This window comes from Lactuca saligna, chromosome 5 (assembly GCF_052625555.1).
Source record: "Lactuca saligna cultivar CGN05327 chromosome 5, ASM5262555v1, whole genome shotgun sequence".
Lineage (NCBI taxonomy): Eukaryota > Viridiplantae > Streptophyta > Magnoliopsida > Asterales > Asteraceae > Lactuca > Lactuca saligna.
This window is the reverse complement of record NC_136421.1, coordinates 205,891,614-205,903,569: the sequence shown is the minus strand read 5'-3', so window position 1 is coordinate 205,903,569 and position 11,956 is coordinate 205,891,614. Positions and strand designations below refer to the sequence as shown.

Genomic DNA, 11,956 nt, shown 5'->3' with positions numbered 1-11,956 from the left:
ACCAATTCCATTAATGTCATATTCTTCACCAGTTTTCAAATTGAACTCAACATTTAAAGAGTATTTTTTAATTCATCAACTCAAACACCTAATTTGGAACCATCAAGCAAAAAACCAAATATAGATTCAAAATATTTCATTTGTTCAAATCTACTCTTTATTGAAAAGAGCAATAACAACAATAATAATATAACAATCTTTTATAAATGCTTCTTCACTAATATTTTTTTATTTATAACAAGAAATTTATTCGAATACCCTCGTAAATAATTAGTTTCTTCTTGTTCTTTTATTTTCGTTTTCTATTTTGAAAACCTGATGATTGTTTTTTGGGAAACATATTTAAAAATTAACAAATACACTTTAATACCTAAGAAAATGAAGATACATCCTGAACAAATTTTATGTTATTGCTTCCACTTCAAGATGTCAAAGATCTGGATAATATATCATAGAATCAGAAATATAAATTCATTTTAAAAAACTTATATCTAATAGCAACAATCAAAAAAATATACCTTCTGCTCTGCTGCCTCTAAAAACTTAGAATAAAACCTGAAACAACAGAAAAGAAATCGAAGTGTCCAACTCCTGAAACAAACAAACAAAAACATTGAACAAAAATAAGGAATTGGAATGAAAAAAAGCAGAAAAGAGATATCAGAAATCAGATAAAAAAAAAAAAAAAAAAAACAAATACAACCTGAATTCGGTGATCAGTACCCTATTATTCACTATTCAGAAATCTGAAAACATCAACTTGTTCTCATTTTGGGTTACCAGTTACTCGTTATTCAGAAATTAAATAAAAAACAAACTTAATATGAGAATAACAATAAGAAGTCAGGAGTCAGGAATTAGAATGAGAAGTAGAGGAAATGATAAAAGAAAACAGAATTACAGAAATTATCGAAGCTAAGAAATTGATAAGATCAGAAATTATAGAGTAGAGAATGAAAAGTCAGAACTCAAAACTCACCCAAAACTAAACTAGAACTTGAAAACACCAAAAGTCTAGATTTTCGGTGACCCAATCACTATATGCTTCATAAATCACAATACCAGGAAGTTTATAGTAGAGAAATCCCATAATAGTATGAGAAGTAAAGAAATCGCCCAAAATTCAATAGCAAATAGGCTTAGAAGAGTTAGAGATAAGTAGAGAAGTTATATTGAGAAATTGATAATGATGAATTTATCCGGTACTTCAAACAATCAGATGCAATCAATTAGAGGCATTGTCATCTCCAGTCTCCTCGATCTCGACAGTTAACGATTGGTTTCTTAAGACGTGGCGCCCACACTTTTTGTTTCCTCGGTCTGTCTCATTCTTCATTCCCCAAACGCTAATCAGTAATTAGTTATGGATAATTTATTTTAGATTAAACTGCACAAATGATCCCTGTGGTTTTTTCAAAATTACCACTTTGATCTAAAAAAGTTTGGACTAGCACCAGAGGTTCAAACTTTTCATTTTATTACAGGTTTGGTCTGTTTCAAAATTGGAAGAGGATAAAATGACTTTTTTGCCCTTGTTATTTGTTTTTTATTTTCTTTTTATTTAATGCACTAGTTTTTAACTGAAAATAGAAAAAAAAATTAACTAAAAATAAAAAACAAATACAACTCTCTCTCCCTCTCTCTCTCTCTCTCTGATACATCATCTTCTTCAAAACGCACCCATCAGGTCCTCACCATTGTTCTTCCTTCCAGCCACCACAAATCAGCCAACAAAAAATACAACCCAACACCAGGTATGTTATTGTCCTCATATCCCTTTATTCTTCTTCTTTCTCTTCTCCCTTTCTGTTTCTCTCTTAATTTAAAAAAAAAAAACCCAGATTTGGGGACACTCCAAACCTCTGTTATGTCGATGATGAGGCAGCGATGGCACACCCATTCTTTCTCACCGGAGAAGATGAACAAAAACCAAACCAGATCCTAGCCTCAAGGTCGTTGTAAAATAACGATGATCAATCAGCGATGGTTACAAACGATGCCATACAAATCCAAGTAACATCTTTCTCTCTCTCTCTCTCTCTCATGCCCATTGCCTTCTTCCCATAGAATATCAAACACACACATTATCTTTGAGAATTAAACACACACACACACTATCGTTTGCATTTATTTCCAGAAGTAATTTTAGGGCTTTTAGCCCTAGAAATTAGATACAAGTTCACTTACTATCCTTTTCATTTATTTCAGATGTTCAATTGTTCATAATAATTGATTTTGGGGTTGATTGTGTTAGATTGCAGAGGAGGAAATTGGATATCAGTGCTTCACCGGAAACCTCTTTTTGGATTCAATCGTTTTTTTGTGAGTTTTATTTATGTTTGGGTTCTGCTCCAATGTGAATCGCTATATCAGACTGTATAATGTAAAGGTGAAGAACAATAATTATAGATTTAGGGCTTCTCCTTTGAACTCGAAAATCAGGAATAAAAAGATGAAATCAAAGAAATCTTGATGCCTGTAACTTCAATAAACTCAGAAGCAGATAGAGGACCGATACCGATGAAGAGATCTGATCAGCCGTTTGTGTTTGTGTGTGTGTGTGAGAAAGTGAGAGAGAGAGAGAGAGAGAGTTTGCATTTTTATTTTCTATTTTATTTATGTTATAAAAAAATATAGAAGGAATTTTTTTTTTTTTTATTTTTCTTTTAATCAGAAAAATATTTAAATAATAAAAAAACTGAAAAAGAAAAAGGTACGGGCAAATTCGTCTTTATGAAAAAGTTTATAGCAAATAGGACCAAACTCACAACAAAATGAAAAGTTTGGACCTCTGGTGCTAGTCCAAACATTTTTGGACCAAAGTGGCAATTTTCGAAAAACCATAGGGACCATTTGTGCAGTTTAGTCTTTATTTTATCAAACTTTGGGAAAATTGATCCCCCTATTATTTTGTTGCTTTGGGCCATAGCCCAACTCGCTCATGTATTGGGTCGTGTTTTTACGAAATGTATAGCCGGCCGAAGATCTGCAAAAAATGCACTACGCTGATGATGTGACAGCACCTGAGTGTTGCATGTGGCTTGGTCGACGACCGACTCTCTACCAATGACATGCTGACATGACCCATGGAAAAACACGACATGTGGCACCACAAAATGGTGACACGTGGAAACTTCTAGAAGAACGAGGTGTGGAAGGACCAATGCGCAACACATGACAAAAGTTGAGAGAAGCCAGCAAGACAAGAGGGCATGGCATGCCTCTTGTCTGTGTGTGGCGCGCCTCCCAACTCTCTCTCTCTCTCTCTCTCTCTCTCTATATATATATATATATATATATATATATATATATATATATATATATATATATCAAAACCATGCTAAATACACTAGGGAAGCCCCAAAAACTGGATCTAAAGTAATATCGAGGTTGGAGAGTGTTTTGGGGAAAATTTGTTGTGAAATGAAGTGAAAAACAGATATATATATATATATATATATATATATATATATATATATATATATATATATATATCCCTGTCTTTCGCTTCATTTCACAACAAATCCTCCACAAAACACTCTCTAACCTCCATATTACTTTAGATCCAATTTTTAGGGTTTCCCTAGGGTTTTTAGCAAGGTTTTAAGGGTTCTAGGAGTCCGGAAATAGAAGCTTTCAGTTTCGAAGTTCTGTCTGTATGTTTTCCAGGTTTTTGCTAAAACCTCTGTAAGTTAAGATACACCATTTGCTTTCAGAGTAGCTTATATTTATGGTCATAAGTCGTTATTTTGAATCTATAAATGAGATATTTCAGTAATTCCTATTCGTTATAGTAATTGATCTACTTACGAGAGAGGTGTCTATAATGGTCAAGTTGGCTTTGTTGTTGGATATCAGAAAGGCTATATGCCGAAATGATCTTGTATCCCAACTGTCCTTCCTGATTGATTCTTATTTTATAGAACTATTAGATCCTATCTCTTAAGATTCAATATTACACATTTAGTTCTTTGAAAAGTGTGAAGGTGAAGTGATACCCTAAGTTTGAGTCACCTACTTCTTTCAGGTGAGTGCATAGTTACATTCAATTTACACATAGATACAAGTATTCTAAATGCTTAAATGCTATGTGCATTGTTTTTGTTGTGTCTATCATATTTCTATAATATGATATGATCTTTACTTAATCTAATCATATGTTATACTTAATAATATGGTTGGGTAGTAATAGGTTGTGTAAAATAACAAATGAGAGGTTGTGATAGGAATGTGTAAGATAATGGCTGTGATAGGTTAATGATATCTATGTGAAACAATAAGCCGAGACTTGTCATGTTTACCTAAAAGTACTATTGTACTGCCGTGCCTATCCAAAATACCATTGTACTGCCACTGCCGTACCATGAATAAAGTATTGTCATACTGTCACGCCTAATCATTTAGGGAAATATAGATGACTGCTGTCAAGGATCCTTTAGAAAAGATCTCTCGAAATCATCAATCTAGGATTAGGAAGAGAGAGAATAGAGGGAATGGGTAACTAGGATATTTAAATGATGAAGATTATATAATTATAAGAATATAATATTGTGGGTTGAAAACCTATATGCTCACCATGTTTTCCAATCTGACCCACTCGATTTATTTGTATCACTGGTAGTAATACGAAGACAATAATAGATAATGAAAGTATCTGCTAAGAGAATTAAGGAGTTCGTAGACTGCTAAAATATTGATGTAAGGCAAGTTTATGATTATGCTTCTATATCACTTATGACATCATAAGTTTTAATAATCAATGAAACATTTTCTACAAAAATACTTTTAATAGGAAAAATTTTGCATTTATAGAGATCACTCTTATTTAAAATAAGCATAAATAAAAAGTTTTAAATGGCCATAAATTTAGGGATTTCACACATACCATTTAAGAAGGATTTATACAACCAATTTTAAATAAGTCGTCACAAAAATAGGAAAACACAAAACCCCCAAATTCGTACATAAACCCAAAATCTAATCTGTCATACAATGAAAGATTAGTAGGAATTGTGTACCTTACAAGGTGTTCTGCCGAGGAATCAAAGCAAAAACTCCGTAGATCAAAAAGTAGAAAAACTGTAACACTCAAATTAGGTGCACATTATTATTATTATTATTATTATTATTATTATTATTATTATTATTATTATTATTATTGTGAATTTAAAAGTTTTCAATTTTGGCCCTTTTCACAACATTAGAAATGCTTGTTCACATCGAAAGGAGTAATTGGACCCGCTTGTCATTTTGAGGCTTATGACATGAACAATCCTATGCTCACGACATGAGAGCAATAAGAGGACCAAAACCCCTAATTTTTGGTATTTAAAGGTAAGAGGGGGCTAGGGTTGTTCACCCTCTGCCTCCCTCACACTATAAGCCTCAGGGAACCCTGAGATTTATCACCCTTGAAGTTCTTAAGAATTTTGGTTCCATTTCTAGCTTGCAGAAGGAGAGAAGAAGAGGAAAGGAGTAATCTAGTGGTGAAGTGGACAAGTAACAACATTATCATCACCTCTTCTTGCTGTTGGACCTTTGTAAGTATCAAAGATCCAAACTTTATTACATTTCATGGGTAGATATAGGATTTTTTCCACCTTTCTTCATGTTTAGCATTCTTGAGTGAAGTAAATCCACAAAATCAAAAAATTTATGGCTTCTAAGAGTTCCTAGATCATCATATTGTTTAGATCTAAAAGTTGGTGAGGTATGAGAGGCATGCATGAAATATGGAAGCCTATTTCTTCAATTTTGACCTATAATGGGTTGGATCATGCAATGTGCAAGCATGGCCATAAAGGAAATATTGTTATGGACTATTGGAGTCCTCTTTAACTTCTGGATGAGATGGATTCAAGGACTTAATGGAATAAGGAATTACAATGGTAACTTGTAGCTTCAGACTACGCCCCTGGTGTGAGACCTAAGATATCATGAAGTGAGGTTTAAATAATTCCCCATTTTCTGTTAGGATCCTTGGAGCTCACAACGTGAGAATGGGTGCTCACATCGTGATGTCAGCTCAAATGAGTTTTTTGACTAAGTTGACTTGGTTGGGTCAAGTCGAGTTGGAATCAGATTGAGTGGACTGTCACGACATGACCAAGGCCTGGTTACGACGTAAGGATGGATATTGGTCATTAAGAGCCGTTGACTTCAATTTTGACCCAGGTTGACCAATTTTGACTTAAGGGCATTTTAGGTATGTTGAGATACAGTTAAGCCTTGGTCTCTATCCGTTGAATATGTTACGTATAAAGCCGTTATTCAAAGCAGAGTATTGTTTCGCGAGTTGTCAGACTGTGAGGTGAGTTTTTCCTCACTATACTTATGGGTCGAAGGCACCAATTCAAGCCCACTAGGTTATCTGTCTTGGTATAGAGGATGTTGCTATTCTATGGTGATCTGTTAGATCTGTGTCCTGGTATTTTTGCAAGACTGTATGTTAACTGGTTATGTGTTCTTTTACTATGTATATGTCGACATGTTATGGTTTTGGGTTGAGACTTTACTATTATATGTGTGGGTTAACAGACTAGAGGCATTCTAGCCTGATGGTTGTGGACCCAAGGGTATTCCAATTCCATGACTGAGTGGACCCATGGTATATTGGTATTCTCTTCTAATGATTGATTGGGCCGGGGTAATCCAGCCTGATGGCTGTGGACCCATGGGTATTATAGTCCGATGATTGAGTGGACCCAACCTGCTTGATTGTATATGATATGTGTGTTATGTTGTGGTACTTTGGGGAACTCAATGAGCTTTGGGCTTATCCTTTCGACTTATTGTTTCAGGTACTTCTGAGGATTGTGGGAAAGAGAAGGCGTGATCGTGCACACTCATTCAGATTTTTGTTATTTTGATTTTGGGATACTGTGATATTTGATAAACATTGGTTTTGTAAAAAATGATGACTTTTGGTAGTTTTTGAAAAGTTAAACATTTATGTTGATTTTTGGGATGTTACAAGTTGGTATAAGAGCTTTGGTTTGAGAGAATTGGATGGACATTCATGTAATTCCAGACTCAAACTAGGGAACTACAAAAGTTTTTAAACTGATTTTCAAAATTGTTTTCAAATGTAACTAAGGAAGGATGCGATATGTATGATGATCCGAAGCAAGAAAGTGTACCCCAACTTACCCACACTATAATTTTCTATTATGTTTATGATATAACAACATGCTAGTGATAGGCTAGGGACTTCAAGAACTGCATGAATCATGATTGAATTGCCAGATATTTGATTCCTGATAGCCTAGGGTTTCTTTATTGTATGGAATTGACATAATTACTGTTGTTTCTTAGTGTATGCATCATAGTTGTACATAACTAAGATTATATAGTCTGAGAATGTTTTGTTTAGCATTATTTCCTGTTCTTGTTTGATGAAGGGCTTAGGGAAACTCAGACACCTGCCCAATCACCCGCTCCTTCTTGCAGTTCTTCCGTCTCACAGCCTCCACCTGGGCCTCTCGAATGGTATCTTAGACTGGAGTCATCACTATCATCCTCATACATACATCTCGGATCGGAGCACTCGTTGCTCTATGGCTCAGGGCATTGGTTAGCGCATTAGCCTTTCCTGGATGATATAAGATCTCACAGTCATAGTCTTTTACTACATCCAACCACCTCGTCTGTCTTATATTCAGGTTGGGCTGATCTATGAGGTACTTCAGGCTATTTTGGTCTGTATATATGGTACACTGAACTCCATAAAGGTAGTGGCGCCAGATCATGAGGGCTAACACCACCACCCCCAACTCCAAATCGTGAGTGAGATACCTCATCTCATGAGGCTTCAACTGCCTCGATGCATATGCTCTCACGTGTCCTCTCTGCATCCACACTGCACCCATCCTGAATATAGAGGCATCACAATAAACTACAAAGTCCTCCATTCCCTCGGGAAGGGTTAACACTGGGGCTTCACACAATCTCTGGTGAAGAATCTTAAATGAGGCCTGCTGCTCGAGCCCCCAAACGAAAGTAACTCTCTTGCAGGTCAATCTGGTGAGAGGGATTAGTTTATCTATGTTTTGAGGATTATTGAGTGACTCGATGAGTTGATGCTACAACTCGTCGAGTAGGGTCGAGATGTGCCACGTAGATTAATGAGCTACTCGAGTGTTTGGTGCATCTTTTAAAGAGAAGGGAAGCATTCCAAGCCAAGGGACGAGAAAAGGCTGTTAGATCTGTGGTTATTTCACCTTAGAGCTTCTGGGAAAGGAATAAAGCTCACATCTTTCTCATTTTGTTGAGTAGATCTCATAATTTTGGGAGTTTAGGGTTTTTTTCCATCTAATATGAGGACTTTGAGTGTTTTGAGTTCATATAGAGGATTGAACTTCATATCTGGACCATGTGAGGTCCCTAGATTCCAAAAGTCCATACTTTATTCAGCCATAATAAGGCTCTTGAGTGAAAAACCCTTAATAGAGTATGTTTTTGGAATATCAAGCCCTAAGTGCCATGCATGGACATAAAGCTCATGGATTTACGTGATAAACGAGCCTTAAGAGTTTAGATCTAGAGTTTTGGAAGATTTTTTTTCCTTGAAATTGTCTGAATGAGAAAAGAGTCTGAATGGACTCGTTGAGTCGATGAGTCGACTCGACGAGTCAGTTAGGGTTTGTCCCCATGAGCTGGCCATGCTATAGCTCGGTGAGTTAGGGGTTAACTCAACGAGCTGGACATTCACAAAGACTTCTGAGGGACGAGGGGACTCGACGAGTCACATGAGTGCACTCGACGAGTCAGGTCAAACTTGGACTGTTAACTCGATTTTGAATTTTGTTGACTTTAGGGTTTGGTTAACATGAGTATTGGGGACCATGGAGGGTTAAAATGGTCTCTTACCCATTCCAAGAAAATGAGAGAAAGAGAGAGCAACCATTGGTGTAATTAAGTATGAATAGATTATTAATTAGAGATGATTATCCTATGTATTAGGCGGAGGCTAGTTCGAGATATCCGAGCACGAGGATTTTATTTACTAGCTTACGTGGTGATTCTTTTCACTATACTTACCATGAGTTTGTATCTTTGTATGGCTGAGATGTCTTATGTGTTTATTTGTGTATTGTGCTACTTTGCATTTTGTCATCCCGATTTAAAATATGAACAATTTTTTATATGAGATTTGATGATTTGACATTGTGATATTTTGTGTTTTATTTATTGAGAAAAATGTGTTTTTAAATTGAAAATTTTGGTTTGAAATTTTACTTCGTTACAAATCACCCATCATGATCGATACCAGGTCTAGTGGGAACTCAACACCAAAAATCTCTAGTACACATCCTCAGATTACATCAGTAGCAAAAAGTGTATGCTCGTCGACTATAGAAACCCTCAAAGGTCGACTTAACGCCTCTCGTCGGATACTGATGTGACGACTAAAATCTAAAGACACGAAGGATCGAATCGCACCCGAGTCAAATAACACCAAAGCATATATAGAACTCACAAGAAAAGTAACTATACACAACACGATATAAGCACAACATATCTCAATAATATAAAAAAATATGTTTCGTCCATGAAGTTAGGTGATGCGCAGACCCCCTCCGCTGTCAGCTGAAAGGCTCTCCACAAACCCTCAGTGTATCGACCTTCGCTTGCCTCCTCTCAATAGCACGCAAAGCAATAGGTGCAGAACCCTGTGTTGATCCCTGAATGAGCTGAGGGCACTCGGCATTCCGATGGTCGGTCTGGTTGCAGTGAAAGCAAACTGAAAACCCCTTAGGGTAATTCCTCGCCATGTGCCCTTCTTTTCCATATTTGTAGCAAATCCCTGCCCGAAACGATCCCTCGTGACTCTTGCCGCACTTTCCACAAGTGCGACCCTTCTGGCCCCTAGCTCTCGTATCATCAGTCTTAGTCCGCTTCGTCGCCGACTGCTACTACACTGGTCCCCGGTCCTTACCCCGAGACTCCTCCTCCTCCATGGTCTGTAACTCTAGCTTAATCGACCTCCGCCTGACATTGGTCTGAAGCTCAACCAATGTATGGTATGATGAGTTCGCCACGAACTCTCATATATCCCTCCTTAGTATGCTCAAATATCGGCTCACACGTGCCTGCTCGGTAGACACATGCTCAGGGCAGAGCAACACCCTCTCGTGGAACATTCTCGTATTCTCAGTTACCGACTCTGTCTATGCTTGAGAGATAGAAACTCCTGTGCCAAACATTCCCTCTCCACTGGGGGAACATACTCATCTCAGAACAACTGAGTGAACCTCTCCCACGTCACTGCAGCATGGTCCGCAGGAGTAAACTGGTAGTCACAAATTTCCACCAGTCCTTCGCCCCCGAGCAAAGCTGGTTCAGTGTAAACCCAACTCTCAAATGATCAGGGCATGAACACGTATAAAAACACCCCTCGATATCATAGATCCATCTCATAGCAGCAATCAGATCCTTTGTCCCATCAAACTCTAGTGGATTCATGTTGCTGAACTCCTGGAACAACAACGAGTCACCTCCCTATGGCCTAGCAATGGCGACAGCTGCGGTAGCTGCAACAGCAGCCGCCTCAGTAACAACAACATATCGCTCATCAAATGTCTCAATCAGTGTGGTCTTAATAGACCCAAACATCTCAAGTATCGTCTCTTGAATGGCTGCGATCACCTCCTCATGAATCATCCTACGGATCTCCTCATCACTAGTCCCACTGCTCCCGGGGTTGTTGCGTGTACTCACCATGATGTCTCTGAAACACAACACAAAAATCATCAAAGACTTGCTCGCGCATACTCACACTCGATCACCCGTCCCTACTTTCTCCTTAGAATCCTAAGGATTCTTACTTAGGTTGCTTACAGATCTGATACTTTCAGTAGTACGGGCCCAATACTACCTTCCACAACAACCTATAGTCACCCCAAGTCCTCCTCCTAGGATCCCAATTCACAAGTACTCTATCTCTCATGAATAACAGACTACCCTCTCAGTAGAGCTCTCATATGCTCATTTAGGTATCTCTCATAGATTATCCCTCAACTCAGAACTCTCTCTAAGTGATTCCTGCTAAATACTCCTACTCAACATATACTCAAGGAAAATATCAGATAACAACAACTCCTGGGATAAGGCATTAGAAATTAGGAAACTCTAGCCCTAAATATGAAATACCTAGCCTATCCTCTAGCATGAATCCCTAACATATCATAACATAAATAAGTAAGGGTATTTTGGGAAATCACCGTTCGGCCTCTGGCTGATTGTACACACTGCTCCAACTCATTTTTCTCTTTAAACTCTTTCTCGTTTTAGAAAATCATTTCTTTTGAAAATTTTCTCAAATCCTCAGTTTGAGTCCAGAAACACTTGAAGGTACACCCGAATCCATCAAACCAAGGCTCTGATACCAACTTGTAATACCGTAAATTTTCAAACAAAATTTTCTTTTAAAATCACATTAATATCATTATCACAATCACAAAAATCCCCAAAAATATCAAGTTATCAAAAACACATGTTCAAAAATTGTTTATGACACAATCTAGGATCCTCTAAAACATATCTCCAACTCGTGTGTGTATAATCAAGCCAATGCCTTCCTGTGATCATGAGAAGTGCTTGAAACACTTAACACATAACACGATAAGCACGAAGCTTAGTGAGTTCCACAAAATACCACAAATATCTCATTAGCCTCTCATGGCTATGCTTAAATAAGACCCTCCGGTCAATTTTTCTCAGTGGGACCCTCCAGTCCCACAACTCGGATGGACCCTCTGGTCCTAACTCAGAAGCTCAGAATAATAAGCAACATAAATCACAAAGACATTCTGTAGGATATCACAATACTCAATATAAGCACATAAGACCCTCCGGTCACACAAAGATTACCACTCTAGGTAAGTATAGTGAGAAGACTTATCTCGTAAGTAAGAAAGGAAATAATCTCATACACGAATCTTCGAACTAGCCTCCG

At 37.4% G+C, this 11,956-nt stretch overlaps 1 long non-coding RNA gene across 1 annotated transcript; it reads right to left on the bottom strand.

Annotated features, from left to right (window-relative positions):
• Positions 1-215: 215 nt before the first annotated feature.
• LOC144998557 (uncharacterized) lies at positions 216-1,312 on the bottom strand. Its single transcript, XR_013660365.1, has 3 exons — positions 980-1,312; positions 519-591; positions 216-437 (listed from the first exon to the last, which is right to left on the bottom strand). It is a non-coding gene; the product is annotated as an uncharacterized LOC144998557 (long non-coding RNA).
• Between the last annotated feature and the right edge of the window lie 10,644 nt (positions 1,313-11,956).